Source organism: Staurois parvus, unplaced genomic scaffold, assembly GCF_062004578.1.
Source record: "Staurois parvus isolate SC_StPar_1 unplaced genomic scaffold, SC_StPar_1.0 ptg000175l, whole genome shotgun sequence".
NCBI classification, from domain to species: domain Eukaryota; kingdom Metazoa; phylum Chordata; class Amphibia; order Anura; family Ranidae; genus Staurois; species Staurois parvus.
This window is the reverse complement of record NW_028317971.1, coordinates 2,816,854-2,834,884: the sequence shown is the minus strand read 5'-3', so window position 1 is coordinate 2,834,884 and position 18,031 is coordinate 2,816,854. Positions and strand designations below refer to the sequence as shown.

Here is an 18,031-nt window from a genome sequence, read left to right as displayed (position 1 = left end):
TTGAAAAACAGCATATTTACTGGCTGGGTCACCAGATGAAAAGAAAAAAAAGCCTTAAAAAGAAAATGAATGCATCACATCTAAGAATTTGTAAGCTGCAATATAAAAAATGCTTAGTTTTGGGTTTAATCGCACTTTATATTTTCTTGCTCCATATTTGTGCTTGTTGGCTCAAACATACGACTTGTTCCTGATTTCTACATTAAGTTACATGCTTACTGTATTATTACTTTCTTTAAATAGTTGACGTCTCAAAATTGTTCTGCAAATCAAAGTGACCAAGATGTTTATATATTTACGTGATGTAACATCTATAATACTTCTAAACCCAGATATTCTGCACTTCAGATTCTTGTAATTCTAAAAAAAAAAAAAAAAAAGTATTGTATAATTAATGATAGAGCCAGGTATAAATGAGAAGGAGATGTCGGTGCACAGGGAAGTCTGTATTATGGAATTATTTAGCAGAGGTACTTGGTTTTGCATATTAAGTACATATAAAATATTTATTTCCTTCCTTTTTCTGAAGGTGTGGTGGGTCTCCAAACTCTCATTAGCAGCTACTGTCAGGTACGGAAGTGATTGGACAAGAATGAAAAATTGATTATGTGTGTCTTGGATATGAGCAGAAGAAGAGCACAAGTCAAGAAGAAAGTTGGCTTTAATGCGTGTTCAATCACCTTTTAATTGTGCCTGATACCCAGTGGGTGCAATTAAGAGTATTAAACCATAATTACTTGTCAGAGTCAGTGGTTTGACTTGACACCTTCCTGCTTACTTCCCGACATCTTTTCCCCTGTGAAGCAACTATTATGACTTTAATAACATTGCAAATGAATGCCTGGTTATAAGATGTATGTTTTCATTTTTCAATGTCATTTGCTTTGCCAAGGCTGATATGAAAGGGAGCATCTGTAACAAATATCGGGCATTGGCCAGAGGCCTGAACAAGCCAGGAGGGTTGTAGTTTACTGCAGTGTCCATATTCACTTAGAAAAAAGGAATACACTTCTAGCAGTAGAAAGAGTAATACTTCATTATTTATTGCTAAATGAAATGTTTATTAAAGTGTTGTACTTTGGTTTAGATTAACCCTATATACATTTTCTTAAAAGTATAGTTCACCTTTACCAAAAAAATTGCCCATGCAGGTAAGGGTGCCTCTAGATAACAACCAGCTGTGCAGCTTTGACCAAGATTGAATATTGCCCTTGCTATAGGTGTAGGCCATTTACATACCTCCAGGAGGCTGACTGAAAAATGCATCGCATCATCCCGTCTTGCCTTGTTGCTAAGAGACTCCTAGCTGTTACTGTTCATCTCCAGTGGTCTTGCACAGGGTAATTCCAATTCTCCTCTTCTCGGGTCCCCTATGGTGCTTCTTGCCCCTCCCCCTTGCCAAGTGCACCCAGAGCAAGCAGAACTTGGCTCAGCCACCTGCCTGCTCCCTCCTTACTAGCTGTTATTAACTGCTACAATGGCTCCCACTACATTGTGTCAGCCAATGAGGAGGAAGAGTCCCAGGAGAGCCGCTGCTCTTGTGCACATCACTCTCTCGAGATAGGGCCCAGGTAAGTGTGTGTGTGTGTGTGTGTGGGGGGGGGGGGTTGCGAGGGAGTTGCACTCTGAGCCTAGGTTCACACTATGAAGCACATGTGAATCTCACAGGCTCAAATCGTACCACAACCGCATCAAAATGGTGTGGGAAGCCTTTTTTTTTTTATATGCACTGGAACCGGATTGCATGGGTGTTTATACACATTCGATACAGGCAAACACACTGCGTTTGCGACCTGCTTTTGAAGTCTGGTTAACTTTCCACTGACACCCGCAGAAGATCACAGAACACAGTGCGATTGCTATACGGTACTGGAAACACACAGGAATTGATGCGTTTCCCGCACTGCATCAGTGTGAATTGTGGCTGAAGGTTTTCTACGTTAATGCATAGAATGCATGAAGGTAAAAAACCTTCACTCTTTAGAACCACTTTAAACTTGCACCAGTAAAAATTATGGCTTGAATATGTACACTTTGCTCGGATGATTAAAGGACATTTCATATTTATTGATGTTGGCTACGTCACTTTGCAAGTTGTTGTTTACCTTATTGAACAAACAAGGACAATGTAGACCCAGCCTTACATCTGGTCATCTGAAAAGTGGAGGATGCAGGCAGGTGAAAAACTAACTACACGTTACACAATCTGATTGCACAATCTGCTATAGATCTTCTAATACCTACAATATGTGGCGGAAGGGCTTGTCTGATTGGATACAAATTGATTGGGTAGTTTGGGTAAAGCTCACCATACATATTACAATCTAACAATACAATGTCTGTACAATCAATTTTAGATTTATCAAAACTATAGAATATGAGGACCTACCTTTACTATCTAATCAATTTGCAGACAACTTGATGGGCCATTGGCACTACATAGTTGGTGGTAGAGCTGACCAGACTTTGTACAGTCAGATTGTAACATGTAATGAACTTAAAGCGGACCTTCACTCTAAACCTATTTTTTTTTAAAACATCCATTGTGCTGCAAATCTGCACTTTGCTTTTCTCACCTAGGTGAAAATGTGTAGGACCCCCTACCCCCCTCCTCGATTTTACGTGTGTACAGATGTGCCGCAGAGCCTCAAATCTCGACAGCCTGGTGGCACGTCTGTGCTGGTTCGCTTTACTCATGATTTTCCTGCATATGCTCAAAGACGGATAGCATGAAAGTCCCAAAACGTCCCCATCCTTGAGCACATGCAGGATGAATCATGCACATATGCAGATGAGCTTAGGGGCCGGTATATGGTGACCCCTGGAGAGATCATTTCATCCCTGCTGTATATGCTATTCAACTCTATCAGTCTTGGCCTGACGACAGCTAAATTAGACACAATTTCCTGCCTAGTGGTTTAAAAACTTCCTTCAAATAGATTTATTGAATTCTTACAAGTCTGCACGTTTTTCTTAGTAGTACATCTACTAGAGAAATAAAAAAAAAAAGACAGCACTATTGACTACACAGTATTGCACATTTAACTGGTTAGCACATATGACCATATCTGTATTCTGTATGCAGAATTCTTACTACGTTCTCTGCTTGTTCTCTGGTGGTTTTATCAGCTGTCAGTGTTACTGTATCGTGCTAGAGAGACATTTCAAAGTGAAAGTGACACATTCAAGAGCCATTAAAATTTGTGTAGAAGCTACAGAGAAGCTGCTGTTGAGTAAGATTTTTATGAGGAACACGTCTGTGTGATGTTTTCCAAGGTTTCTCTTGGCAGTGCAATTAAATCTTCCTCTAAATGAAACATGCAATGTGCCGTTCTGCAGAAAGAGGTTTTTTTTTAATAAACATGTCTTTCAATTCACATTTCGCAGGTTTAGCGGGTACGCTTTTCATTATTTAAAGGTCAGCTTTTGTTTTCTTCACTATATATACTGATGACAGTTCTTTTTCAAATTCAGTATGTGTATGTGAATGTGATGCTGAATAGGTTTTATTTATGTGTATGTATGGCATGTTTTGCTTAACTTTGATTTCCACAGTAGCTTTGAGAAAAAAAAATCCTAACTTCTCTTATTACAGTTCTTTAATCCACAGATGACTCTCGTTGACTATGAAAACTGGCAGAATTGCCTAGTCAGCATGCAAGTCATTCCATTTTAAACTTTCAATAATTTTGCAGTCTGCTTTGTTCTCTGAATCTATCAATCTGCACCAGACATATTAGTAGGAGGCAGCAAGCCAATAATGCAGATTCAGTGTTCTTCCTGCAGATTCTAATCTCTCAAAACACACACACACTGCATAAAAACTCAGTGTAAATGTTGCCATCAATTTACTTGCAGTTATCCTCTTATTTTACTACCGCTGAACGAAACTATAATTTAAGGAGAACCTCCAAGCACAATTAAAGGTTTTTTTTTTTGCAAACGATCTGGAATTGCAAATTAAAGCAGAACTAAAGTGGCAAATACTCAGTTCTTATCCAGCGATGCGACATCACTTGCTGGTGCTGATAGTGATCTTCTTCCATGTTCAGCCATCTTGATTGGCAAGACCGAGATGGCATAAATCCCGGCATGTGAGCACGGAAGTAAATTCATCCTGGCACCATCATGCCAAAAATGTACAATGGACTGTGCATGAACTGTCGGTATTCATTTTAAGCCAATTTCCAGACAGGTATGAGTGCTTTATTGCACAAGATACATAAGGGGGTTTATGGCACCTCAGCATGGAAATTTCAATGTCTGCGACAGATTTGTGTACCTGTTCGGAACAGGTACATGAATCTGTTTTAGGAGGTGGCACAATTGATGCTGGAGTGCCCATACTGGAGGAGTTTTGGAGGGCGGGAGGTGCCTGATGGGGAACTTTTCTGTGCTGCTTACTATCTCATCTGAGCTACTAACTAAACTTGGTTCAGTTCCTAACTAACAAGATGTCCTCTAATGGGTTCACCGAACACAAATAGGCACCACTTGCACCTTTTTAGTGTTCAGTCAGCCTTTTCACCCAGTGGCAGGCTCCCTCAGCAGATGGAGTGAAAGAGAGATCACCTAAAAAGGCCTGTGAACAGCTGAGACTAATCAGTACCATATGGCTAACTTGGTAAGATGAGGACCTAGGAATGAAAGCTTTATCCCATCCAAACGCTGCAATTCCTGTGGGCTTCGGTAGCCAGACCAGAACATTAGGCTTGGTTCACACCTATGCATATTGCCTTTGCTCCATTTCTGCTGTGCTTTTTGCAGTGCATTTTTGCACAAGCGTTTTTGATGCGTTTTCTACACTTTTTTGCAAAACACTTTTTAAAAAAGTGTAGAAAGCACATCAAAAGGGTGCATGCAGAAACGCACCGCAAAAAAGCACTGCAGAAATGGATCAAAAGCAAACTGCATAGGTGTGAACCATTTTTTTGGAAAATGTGTTGTTAGGCAGAATGCGTCAAAAACGCTCTACATGCTTTTCTGCAGTGTCTCCATTGAAGTCTGTTGAACCAAAAACACACCAGTTTGCCTTTAAAAAAAAAAAAAGTCCCTGACCCTTTCCAAAAATGCAGCACCTGAAAAAAGCATAGATGTTAACTTGTTCCATAGGAAACTGCATTAAATGGACTGTAGTGCATTTTTGCAAAAAAGCACAAAAAATTGCATAGGTGTGAACCAGGCCTAAGAGAGTACAAAAAGTTTTTTTTTTCCCTCCATATCAGACAAAAAACCTAGAGCCTCTTACCATGTATTCATGTGAAACCTGTGTGACATACACATTGTCCACAGTTCTTCCACCCAAAGCTTATATGTAGTGATTATAATGCTGTGACCACCCACCTAATACTGAGTAGTTCTCCTTTTGCCACCAAACTGCCCTGACCCGTCGAGGCATGAACACCACTAGACCTCTGAAGGTATGCTGTGGTATCTGGCACCAACCTGTCAGTAGCAAATTCTTTAAGTCCTGCAAGTTCCAAGCCAGGACTTCCATATATTGAGCTGTTTTTTCCAGCACATCCACAGATGCTTGATTGGATTGAGATCTGGAGAATTTGGAGGCCAAGTCAACACATTAAACACGTTGTTGTGTTCCTCAAACCATTTTTGAAACATTTTGCAGTGCAGTAGGGTACATTATTCTGCTGAAAGAGGCCATTGCCGTCAAGGAATACCGTTTCCATGAAGGGGTGTACTTGGTCACCAACAATGTTAAGGTAGTTGGTACGTGTCAAGTAACAACCACATGAATGCAGGACCCAAGTTCTCCCAGCAGAAAAATGCCCAAAGCATCACACTGCCTCTGCTGGCTTGCCTTCTTCCCATACTGCATCCTGGTGCCATCTGTTCCCCAGGTAAGCTACGCACACACACCTGGCCATCCACATGGTGTAAAAGAAAACATGATTCGTCAGACCAGGCCGCCTACTTCCATTGCTCTGTGGTCCAATTCTGATGCTCACATGCCCAATGTAGGCGCTTTTGGCTGTGGACACAGGTTAGCATGGGCACCCTGATTGGTCTGTGGCTACACAGCCCCATACACAACAAACTGCAATGCTCATCTTTTCTGATTTCAACACATCAACTTCATGGATAGCATATTTACTTGCTGTCTAATATATCCCAGCCACTTTCAGATGCCATTTTAACAAGATAATCAATATTAATCACTTTACCTGTCGGTAGTCCTAATGTTATGGCTGATTGGTGTATATAGTATGTGTAAATATCTATATATACAGTATGTGTGTGTGTGTGTTTGTAAATATATATACAGTATATAAAATTACTTTTCTGTTTTAGTCCATAGCTAGGTATTAGTTTTTAATACTGGAAAAAAAAATAAAATATATTTACCTTGTAATCATAACAATATAGAGGATTGTTATTACAACACTGGGACTGTTCAAGTGATCACAATGGACAGCCCCTACCTTTTTGCACTCAGGAAAAAGGGAGCGATTGCAGAAAGTGAGATTATGCAGGCCATACATGGTTCGAATTCCTAACGAATTTTGTACGAAAATTGGACCTAAGAATAATCGGCCGATTTTCGCTCTGTTGGTGGGGCAATGGCATCGGCCGATTTTCGTGGTTCCTCCTCATTTTGTTTATCGGGCATGCTGGAAAATTCGTGAAAAATGACCGATTTTCAAAATCATTGGTGGCACCATTGGATTACAGAACGAACGATATTTCGAATTTCGGACGAAACATTGTTCGGAATTCGAACCGTGTATGGCCTGCATAACTCATATTTTAACAGCAATGACAACAAGCAATTTGCTACAGTCTTTGCAGTGTTTTTGTTTTTCTTTTGAAAAGTGGAATTTCACTTTAAATGCTATTTGATGAATGAGCTTCTAAATGTATTAAAGCATTAGCCCCGTTATTTTTAGTTGCTGTTCATAAAATGTGCACATACTTTAAAAATGTGTTTTGTTTTTTTTTACTCTATTAGTCTGAGTTTTATTGTACACGATAAGAGCAAGGGCACAGATTTATCACCCATTATTTTAAGAACGCTTCTACCATGCCTTGTGAGAAAAAAACTACAGAAAAAAGTAAATGTGTTTTATGTTGACAAACCGTTGTGTAGAAGACAAGACATTATTTGATGTTCTGAAGAGACCAGTGTGGTGTTACATGGAATGACAGCCCAGCCGTTAGCATTAGCTTCTTTTTGATAACAGAGAATTGAGGTTGACCTTGCTGTATTCTGCAACCTCTGAATTTGCTGGTTATACTGACCCTGACATTGGGTAATTTCCCTGTCAATTTCCATGTGCACTAAAAAGAACTCCAATGTGCAGCTGATGCCAAATCTCCTAGACTGTGGAAAATGATGAAATAGATTTCAAGTGATTAACACACATAATAGGAAATCCCTGATCAAATGAAGTGGTAATGCACCTGTTTACTGTAGAGAATTCCCTATTATTATTTTGTTGTTGTGGAAGGATGCAAAGTGTTTTTTTTTTACTCTTTATGCAGGTCTTTCTTTCCCCACAAATGTATTTTTTTAATCAGGTTCAGCATGATTTTGACATAGTGACTTTTGTGAAATTGGTTTTTATTAAAGCCTGCAGGATGCTCTCTCGCTGGCAACGACTTTGATTAAGCACTGTATTAGGGTCATCTCCTGGAATAACAGCAATTCCAAATCCCTGGCTGTGTTTGAAAAGAAATGTGATTAAAGTCTTGGCTGTTTTCCTGAAACGACTAATGTCTATCGAGGGTTGAGTTACCATTTCAGTTGCTGGCACTCAAGTAACCATCCTCTTTCTTCTTCTTCCATGCCGACTTCCCTGTAATGTGATCAACTTTCCCTTGTGTGACACATTTTACTTTCATAAAACAAGACCTGAGGGAAGACTAGATGGTTAGCTCCAAAGGTTCATGTTTTCTTTTTAAGTGTACTTTAGACAACAGCTGTCTCACATGTTTCTTTAAAGTTAACCTGTGGCCAGACATAAACAGTGAAACCTCTACATCCTGCATGCCAGGTTCCTTTTCTTGTGGCGTGTCCTGGGGGATCCTGATAGCAGTATGCAAATAGCAGCCACTTGCTCTAACCTGCCCCCTCTTACTTTGTGTTTTTGTGATGGGGGCCTCACTAACCATTGGAGAGGAGCAGAAGGCCTGGGGGCAGGCCAGAGCTGGCGTCCACCAGGGTGCTTGATGTTTGCATATTATAGAATTCTAGTATTTGATGCTCCCAATGCATTCAACAGGGAAAGTTACCTATTATTCAGTGTAAATATCAGTTTCAGGCCTTAAAGAGAGAATACTTGGTTCATTCAGGATTAAGTGACAGGCTGTATTGCTATAACACCCCTCCACTCATTGATACTCATTTTCAGCACAGTATCCCTTCACTCCGTTCCACTGTCTGAACCATCGGAAATACTTCCAGGAACGGGGAGAACATGAGATTCCTTCCTTCCTTCCTTTTGTTCCCTTCGTTTCGGGATTCGGTGCTTGGGCCTTGCCAGCCAAACACCTGGTCTGAACACTTCCAGGTCAGGACATTTAACAGGTCATTTGTAAGTCTGTGTTAGCGCCAACCCTAAGCTTACACAGGGTTTAGACTTCTGTCCCTGATGGAGAGGCAGAGCAGCAGGTGAGCAGAGGGAAGACCAGAATCAGTAAGGGGAGCTAGCAAAAGATCCTGTTACTTTACTTTAATTATTATTATACAGTATTTATTATACAGTATTTATACAGTATTTAATGAAGTACATTTACAAAAGTAGACATACAGTTCAGTCAGATATAAAAATGTTGTACCCTATGAGAGTTATATGGTAACACATTTAAAGCGCATGCAAAATGCACATAAAACACACTACAGATGTGAACCAGCCTTGAGTTGTTGTGCTTTCCTGACTGTGAGCAACATCTCAAAATGCTGCTCCTCACTTTCTCTCTAGTGCAGCTCATAAAATCATGGGCACGTGATCTATGCAGATGGCTCATTCTCCCTCTTCAGCAGAAATTGTATAACCAATTGCTTAGGATGTTAGCACTATCAGATAGAATAAGGGCAGCAGTTATTTTTCTTTGGAATGGTAGGTATTTGTGTTTATTAGTCCCAGTGAGACTGATAACAGTTTTTGTTAAGGTTTGTATATAGGCACACATTAAAACTCACACCGACAATAGACTTTCCATTTTACCTTTGCTGGATTATCAGAAATTCCTATAGGCCCCTTTCACACTGGTGGTCTGGTTCCGCCTCTCCATTTTTCAGGTGGACCCAACCGAACCCTCCATTCTCCTCTATGGGCAGCCAGATGTCCATTTACACCTGGATACATCCGATATGGCAAAAACAAATGGAAGGGGATCTGTTTCACTCCTTCAGATTGGATCGGAGGGCAATAAACTAACAACAGCCAGTCCATTTACATTCGACTGGCCATAGAGGAGAAAGTGCTGTGTACGTGTCCACTCTGCATAAGGGGAGCAGACATGGATCTGTTATCCAGCAGCTCCACTCAGTTCAGCAGGACGGATCCTCTGCTGAGCAAAACCAGATCCAGCCTGTGTGAAAGGGGCCATAACCAGTATATTAAAGTATGCAGTTATAAGCATACACCAATGCTATATTAACATATTTGTCAGGCACTTTATTAGGTACACATTGCAAGTACCAGGTTAGACCCCCTTTTGCCTTCAGAACTGCCTTAATTCTTCATGACATAGATGCAACAAGGTGTTGGAAACATTCCTCAGAGATTTTCATCCATATTGACATGAGTTACTGTGGCATTTTTATTGACTCGAACCAGTCTGCCCATACTCCTCTGACATCAACAAGGCACTTTTGTCCACACAACTGCCGCTCACTGGATATTTTCTCTTTTTCGGACCATTTTCTGTTAACCCTAGAGATAGTTGTGCGTGAAAATCCTAGTAGATCAGCAGTTTTTGAAATACTTCGACCACCTCGTCTGGCACCACAAGCATGCCCCGTTCAAAGTCACTTAAATCGCCTTTCTTCCCCATTCTGATGTTTGGCTTGAACTTCAGCAAGTTGTCTTCACCACGTCTAGATGCCTAAATGCATTGAGTTACTGACATTTGATTGGCTGATTAGCAATTTGGGTTACCAAGCAATTGAACATGTGTACCTAATACAATGGCCGGTGAGTGTAGATGAGCTATAAGAACTACAGTTGCAAGAAAAAGTATGTGAACCCCTTGGGATTACGTGGAGTTTTGCATGAATTGGGCATAAAATGTGCTTTGAACGTCATCTAAGTCACAACAATAGAAGAACACAGTCTGCTGAACATAATACTACACAAACATTAGATGTTGCCATGGTTTAATTGCACATAACATGTAAACATTCACAGTGCAGGGAGGAAAAGGTATGTGAACCTTTGGACTTAATAACTGGTTGACCCTCCTTTGGCAGCAATAACCTCAACCAAACGTTTCCTGTAGTTGCAGATCAGACCTGCACAACGATCTGGAGTAATTTTGGACCACTCCTCTTCACAAAACTGTTTCAGTGTAGCAATATTCTTGGGATGTCTGGTGTGAATCGCTCTCTTAAGGTCATGCCACAGCATTTCAATCGGGTTCAGGTCAGGACTCTGACTGGGCCACGCCAGAAGGCGTATTCTGTGCTCTTGCAGCCATTGTTTTGTTGAATTACTTGTATGCTTTGGGTCATTGTCCTGTTGCATCACCCATCCTCTGCGGAGCTTCAGTTGGCGGACAGATGATCGTACGTTTTCCTGCAAAATGTCTTGATAAACTCTGGAATTCATTTTCCCATCAATGACAACAATCCGTCCAGGCCCTGAGGCAGCAAAGCAGCCCCAAACCACGATGCTCCCTCCGCCATGTTTTACAGTGGGGATGAGGTTTTGATGTTGGTGTGCTGTGCCTTTTTTTCTCCACACATAGCGTTGTGTGTTCTTCCCAAACAACTCAATCTTGGTTTCATCTGTCCACAGTATATTTTGCCAGTAGTGCTGTGGAACATCCAGGTGCTCTTTTGCAAACTTCAAACATGCTGCAATATTCTTTTTGGACAGCAATGGCTTCCTCCGTGGTGTCCTCCCATGTACTCCATTCTTGTTTAATGTTTTCCTTATTGTAGATGTGTCAACAAAAATGTTAGCATGTGCCAGAGATTTCTGTAGGTCTTTAGCTGACACTCTGGGATTCTTCTTTACCTCATGCAGCATTCTGCGCTGTGCTCTTGCAGTCATTTTTACAGGACGACCACGCCTAGGGAGAGTAGCAACAGTGCTAAACTTTCTCCATTTGTAGACAGTCTGTCTTACCGTGGACACGAACATCAAGGCTTTTGGAGATACTTTTGTAACCCTTTCCAGCTTCATGCAAGTCAACAATTCTTGAGCTTAGGTCTTCTGAGAGCTCTTTTCTGCGAGGCATGGTTCACATCAGACAGTTCTTCTTGAAACCAGTAAACCCAAAACAGGTGTGTGTTTTTTAAGGGCAGGACAGCTGTCAGCAACACATCCAATATCATCACACTGATTGGAGTCAAGGTTGGCTCACTCCTGGCTCCAATTAGCTCTGGGAGAAGTCATTAAGCTAGGGCCTCACATACTTTTTCCTCCCTGCACTGTGAATGTTTACATGTTATGTGCAATTAAACCATGGCAACATCTAATGTTTGTGTAGTATTATGTTCAGCAGACTGTGTTCTTCTATTGTTGTGACTTAGATGACGTTCAAAGCACATTTTATGCCCAATTCATGCAAAACTCCATGTAATCCCAAGGGGTTCACATACTTTTTCTTGCAACTGTATATGACAAAGTGGCTTTACATTTTATGATATATGTGCATGCAGAAAACTATGGCAAGCAACCACAGATACAACTTTTAGTGGCCTAATTACTTTTACAATAATGATTAAGCCCTTCCATGTAATACACCTTACAAGGTGGTGCTTGGAGTGATGCTTTGCCATAATGTAAAAACATTCAGTCCAATAATTTCATTCCTACAATTTTACTGGTATAAAATTGTTGCAGGGCATTATGAAAGCCCAATTTCAGGCATATTTTTTTTGTTTGGTTTTGAATCAATAGAAAAGAAAATGCTTCTGTCGAGTTTTTTTGCTGTCGCTGTGACAGCAGGACAAAAAAAATAAGGGAAGCGGTAGTCATTGAAACGGCACACAAAAAAGTATTAACCTGGCAGGGTTCTAAACCTTCCCCAATTTGCTGAAGAAAAATCTATGTTGCAGTCTGTTTCCACTGGAGGCAGATCACAGATAAATTCCAATGAGTTCTATTCCTTCCTTTCTATTTCCAAAACCACAAAAAAAAGAAAAAAGAAAAGTTTTGCCTTGTGTTTAGGCTGTAATATGTGTACTGAGCCCTTAATGTGTACAAGGATGTTCCAAATGTGACCTTAATGTAACTTTTTCTAGTAATTACCAGAGCAGAGAAAACAAAAAGATTTGAAGCTTGACACAAAAGTTGGTGCTCAGAGAAAGAATTGTCTTAAATGACATTGCAGTCTAACATAAGGTTGGCAATTGCTGTTCTGTCCGATCTTTTATTTTTTTTTGATCTATTGCTTCCCCATGTCTGAGCAGACAGACTAGTTTTTAAACTGGAGAACACACAGTTGTTCTAAGAAGCGATATACAGTGACACTGAAGAGAAACGTGGTTCAATTCTCTCTGATCCTGAACTGTGTAATCATAGCATCAGCCATTATAAGCCTTAGATTGCTTTGAGATGAAGATTTTCTTCGTGGAGGGTCAGAGCACCATCCATTGCTGTATGTTCTGTTCTAGCATCAAAGCTCAGTCGTCTTTGATGCTTTGGGGAGTGCTTCGTGAAAATGTTTAAGTTTATCAGTGTTGTAATTCGCAGGCAGATGTTTAATGAGAACGTTTGTGTAAAACAAGGCAGTGTACTTTCTCAGTAACAAGGTACACAAGGCATAACTAATATCGCAAAAGGTAACAAGACACTGCAAAAAAATATAACTGACACTGCAAGGTTATATGTTTAATGAGATAAAGATTTTACATGATTAGAATCACTAGCAAAAGTATGGCGATTTGTTTAATCTTTTAGAAATAAATGGTTCACTCCTCCTGAGAAGCAATTGTCTCATGTATACCTGTGTGCCTCAGTATGTCAGAGTAAGCAAAGAATGTATGAAAAGAGATAAATAATTGCTTATTGTACAAAGATATTCTAAAATGGCCTAAGCAGATTTGTTGGTAACACTTGACAACATAATTAATTTGATCATAGTAATATATTAAACAGGGCTTAAAATTTCAACTGCTGAGCTACTAGCCAGGCCTTACAAGTTACTCGCCACCAACAAACACACACAAACAGAGACACCTGTACACACACACATACGTACATACACACACATGTACACACACGCACAGAGACACATGTACACACACACATACAGACACATGTATACACTCACAGGCACGTACAGACACGCATACACACAGGTATATGTACATACACAGAAATACACACGCACAGACACATGTACGTACAAACACACACACATGTACATGCACACACAGACACATGTACATGCACACATACATGTATATACACACAGACAAATGTACATATACACAGACAGACACATGTACGTGCATACACAGACACGCACAAACACACACATGTACACGTACACACACCTATAAAAAGTTGCAGTACTTCGTTGTTAACCTCCCTGGAGGTATTCCCGAGTGTAGCTCGGGGTAAAGTGTCAGCACCATAAGCGGTAACCCCGAGCTACACTCGGGAATACCCTGCAGCGTTGCTCCAGGATCTCTCTTCTGTCCTCCGGCCGATGCAGGCATCTGTCTTCTGGGTTCCGTTCCCTGCGATGTCAGGACATATGGGGGACGGAACAGCGGGAAATTTAAAAATGTGAAAAAGTGACATTCACTAAAATCACATAGTAAAACATTACTGTATCAAACCATTTCACATACATTTTGTCCCGAGTGCTTTGTCCTGTGCCCTGCCTGCATTTTTACTGTTCTTTCTGCCTGGACACTGAGCAAAGTCCATGGCATCCAAAAAGTGTCCCTTTAGGTCAAAAGCTGTTTTAGACCAGCTAGAGAACAGCGATAGTAAATTAGAATCACTTGCAGAATTGAGTGATAATGATTCGTGGAGAAATTCGTCATCACACTGAAAACAATTTTGCGACTTAGCTCAGTGATGTGCGAACTTGGCGCTATATTTCAAATTTCAGTGTTTTTGGTTTGATTATATTATTGAATTAAATGTATTATTATATTATAATTTTTTATGATTATTTATTAAATTATAATTTATGATTTTGTTTTTCAAATTTTAACATACCCAGGATGTTTACTAAACTCTTGTTCGGACAGATTTCAGTGAGTTATTCCTAAAAATTACAGGCCTACAATAAAAAAACGGCATATTTCCATGCAAAAAAATGTACCACTTTGAGCACAGAAATACTGACATAATCAGACCGCTAGGGAGGCTACCTCACAGAGCTGGGTACTGCACTCTAGGGTATTGCTATTGAGCAGTCTGACAGCTCCCAGTGCCAATGACAGATCCGGCCTGAGCTCCGAGCCAGCTCAGCAAGACGGCCCTGGGGGACACACTCGCCCCACCATAATTTCCACTCACCATTGGCGAGCAGGCGAGTGGAAATTTCAAGCCCTGTATTAAAGAAACCGTTTTCTGTAATTTTTATCATACATGTGATATACACATCTTTTTGTGTACCACGCTGCACATGGACCAGATAAAGCAAAGGAGAGAGTTGTCTGAGGAGATTATAGACCACCATGCCAAAGGTAAAGGCTACAAGACCATCTCCAAGCAGCTTGATGTTCATGTTAAGTTACAGTTGGAAATGTTGAGAAGTTTGAGGTCTAGGTGACTATGGCAAACCGTCCTACCCCTAGAAAATCAGTCTGCGAACAGAAGGAAGGTGTGAATATTGGACAAAGAGCCAAGATAAACTTACAATGAGATGCAAACCGAACTCCATGGTCAAGGTACATCAGTGTGGGATCTCGTAATCTGTTGCTTTTTGAGCGCCAGTTGCTCAAAGGAAGAAAAGCCACCAGGGCTCTAGGATTGAAAGAAAAACATAAAGTCAAACTGGAATTTGCTACAATGGATAATGACAAGTCCTAGTGCTTCTCTGGGAGAATGTCCTTTTAAGACAAACTTTTTTTTGCAGTTACATCAGCTGTATATTTGCAGATGAAAACATAAGGCTTTCAAAGTAAATAACTTCGTACCTACTGTGAAGCACGGGGAAGGCCCTTTTATGTTTTAGGGTTATTCTGCTGCATCTGGCACTGACGTGCCTTAAATCTGTGCTGAGCATAATATCAAGACTATAAAGGAATTCTGACTCAAAACGCACTACCCAGTGACAGAGAGCTTTGTTTCAGTCGTAGGTCATGTGTCCCCTTCAGGATAATGACCCAAATACAGCTAAAAGCACAAAAGAATGTCTAAGAACAAATACTGAAGTGGCCTTGCCTTCTTTGAGCCCTGATCTAAACATCTGTGGAAAGAGCTAAAACATGCAGCCCGATGAAGCCATCTTCAAACTTGAGAAAGTTGGAGCAGTCTTATCAAGAAGAGTGTGTCAAACTACCTGTTGGCAGGTGCTAAAGTCTCTTTGAGAATTACATTGACTGCCTTTTAAAGGCTGTGCAACAAAATATTGAGTTAAGGGTCCAATCATTTTTCTCATTTGTTTTATAATTAAAAATATTTTGAATCAAAAATCAAAAGCATAGTCTAATGTTTATTAACCACCTCCCGTCCGGCCGTTGCATATAAACGGCCAGACGGTGGCAGTGCAGGGTTGGGTGGCCGTTTATAAACGGCCTACCCGCACCCTGCTTGTGCGTGCTCCCTGGGAGTGCGCAGCACCCCGATCCGGTGCCCGCTGTGACCTCCGGACACAGTGGAACACCGATCGTCGGACGGAACCTCTGTACGAGGTCCCGATCATGTGATCACTGGCCAGTCAGTGATCACGTGCAGAGTAGTAAGCAAGATGTCACTTGTGACATCATTGCTTACGATGTGTGAAATCTGTGAATGATCACAGAGGTCACATGGTACAAGGCTATTCACAACAGCCTTGTACCATGTGACAAGCTGTGACCAATCACAGCTCACTCAGTAGTTCTCAATGGCTGCAAGAATGCAGCTAGAGAGAAGGAGAAATTATTGCTTTTACATCCTTTATGGGTGTAAAAGCAATCAGTGTAAAAAAAAAAAAAAAATCACCCCCCACAAGTAGTACAGTGTCACCATGGTGAGACTGTACTGCTAGGGTGAAAGTATGTAAAAAAGAAAAATAAAGAATATAACGGAATAAATTTTGGCCAAGATTTATGATGAAATACTACAGGTGAAACTCGAAAAATTAGAATATCGTGCAAAAGTTAATTTATTTCAGTAATGCAACTTAAAAGGTGAAACTAATATATGAGATAGACTCATTACATGCAAAGCAAGATCGTTCAAGCCATGATTTGTCATAATTGTGATGATTATGGCTTACGGCTCATGAAAACCCCAAATCCACAATCTCAGAAAATTAGAATATTACATGCAATCAATAAAACAAGGATTGTACATAGAACAATATCAGACCTCTGAAAAGTATAAGCATGCATATGTACTCAGTACTTGGTTTGGGCCCCTTATGCAGCAATTACTGCCTCAGTGCGGCGTGGCATGGACGCTATCAGCCTGTGGCACTGCTGAGGTTTTATGGAAGACCAGGATGCTTCAATAGTGTCCTTCAGCTCTTCTGCATTGTTCGGTCTCATGTCTCTCATCTTTCTCTTGGCAATGCCTCATAGATTTTCTATGGGGTTTAGGTCAGACGAGCTTGCTGGCCAATCAAGCACAGTAATCCCTCGGCCATTGAACCAGGTTTTGGTGCTTTGGGCAGTGTGGGCAGGTGCCAAGTCCTTCTGGAAAATGAAGTCCGCATCCCCATAAAGCTCGTCTGCGGAAGGAAGCATGAAGTGCTCCAAAATCTCCTGGTAGACGGCTGCTTTGACCCTGGACTTAATGAAACACAGTGGACCAACACCAGCAGATAACATGGCTCCCCAAATCAACACAGACTGTGGAAACTTCACACTGGACTTCAAGCATCTTGCAGTGTGTGCCTCTCCATTCTTCCTCCATACTCTGGGTCCTTGGTTTCCAAATGAGATGCAAAAGTTGCTCTCATCAGAAAAGAGGACTTTGGACCACTGAGCAACAGACCAGGTCTGTTTTTCTTTAGCTCAGGTTAGACGCTTCTGACGTTGTTTGTTGTTCAGGAGCGGCTTGACAAGAGGAATACGACATTTGAAGCCCATGTCCAGGATCCGTCTGTGTGTGGTGGCTCTTGATGCACTGACTCCAGCCTCAGTCCACTCCTTGTGAAAGTCCCCAACACTTTTGAATGGCCTTTTCCTGACAATCCTCTCCAGGCTGAGGTCATCCCTGCTGCTTGTGCACCTTTTTCTTCCACATTTTTCCCTTCCACATAACTTTCTATTAATGTGCTTTGATACAGCACTTTGGGAACATCCAACTGCTTTTGCAATTATCTTTTGAGGCTTTCCCTCCTTATGGAGAGTGTCAATCATGGTTTTCCGCACAACTGTCAGGTCAGCAGTCTTTCCCATGATTGTGATTCCTACTGAACCAGACAGAGACCATTTAAAGGCTCAGGAACCCTTTGCAGGTGTTATGGACATTTTAATTTACATAGTAAAAAAAAAAATTAGAATCCCAGTGGTGAAAAAATGCCATCAAAATAAAGCTTTATCTGTCTCAAAAAAATGCTAAAAAAATCATATGGGTACAGTGTTGCATGACCGTGCAATTGTCATTCAAAGTGTGATAGCACTGAAAGCTGAAAACTGGCCTGGACAGGAAGGGGGTAAAGTGGTTGTAAAGGCAGAAGGTTTTTTTTTTTTTTTATATCTTACTCCATGCATGCATGCAGTTTC

At 40.9% G+C, this 18,031-nt stretch overlaps 1 protein-coding gene across 1 annotated transcript in view; it reads left to right on the top strand.

The window, feature by feature from the left end:
* Nucleotides 1-18,031, top strand: part of EXOC4 (exocyst complex component 4) — a 634,255-nt gene that overhangs the window by 242,413 nt on the left and 373,811 nt on the right. The window lies entirely within an intron of this gene.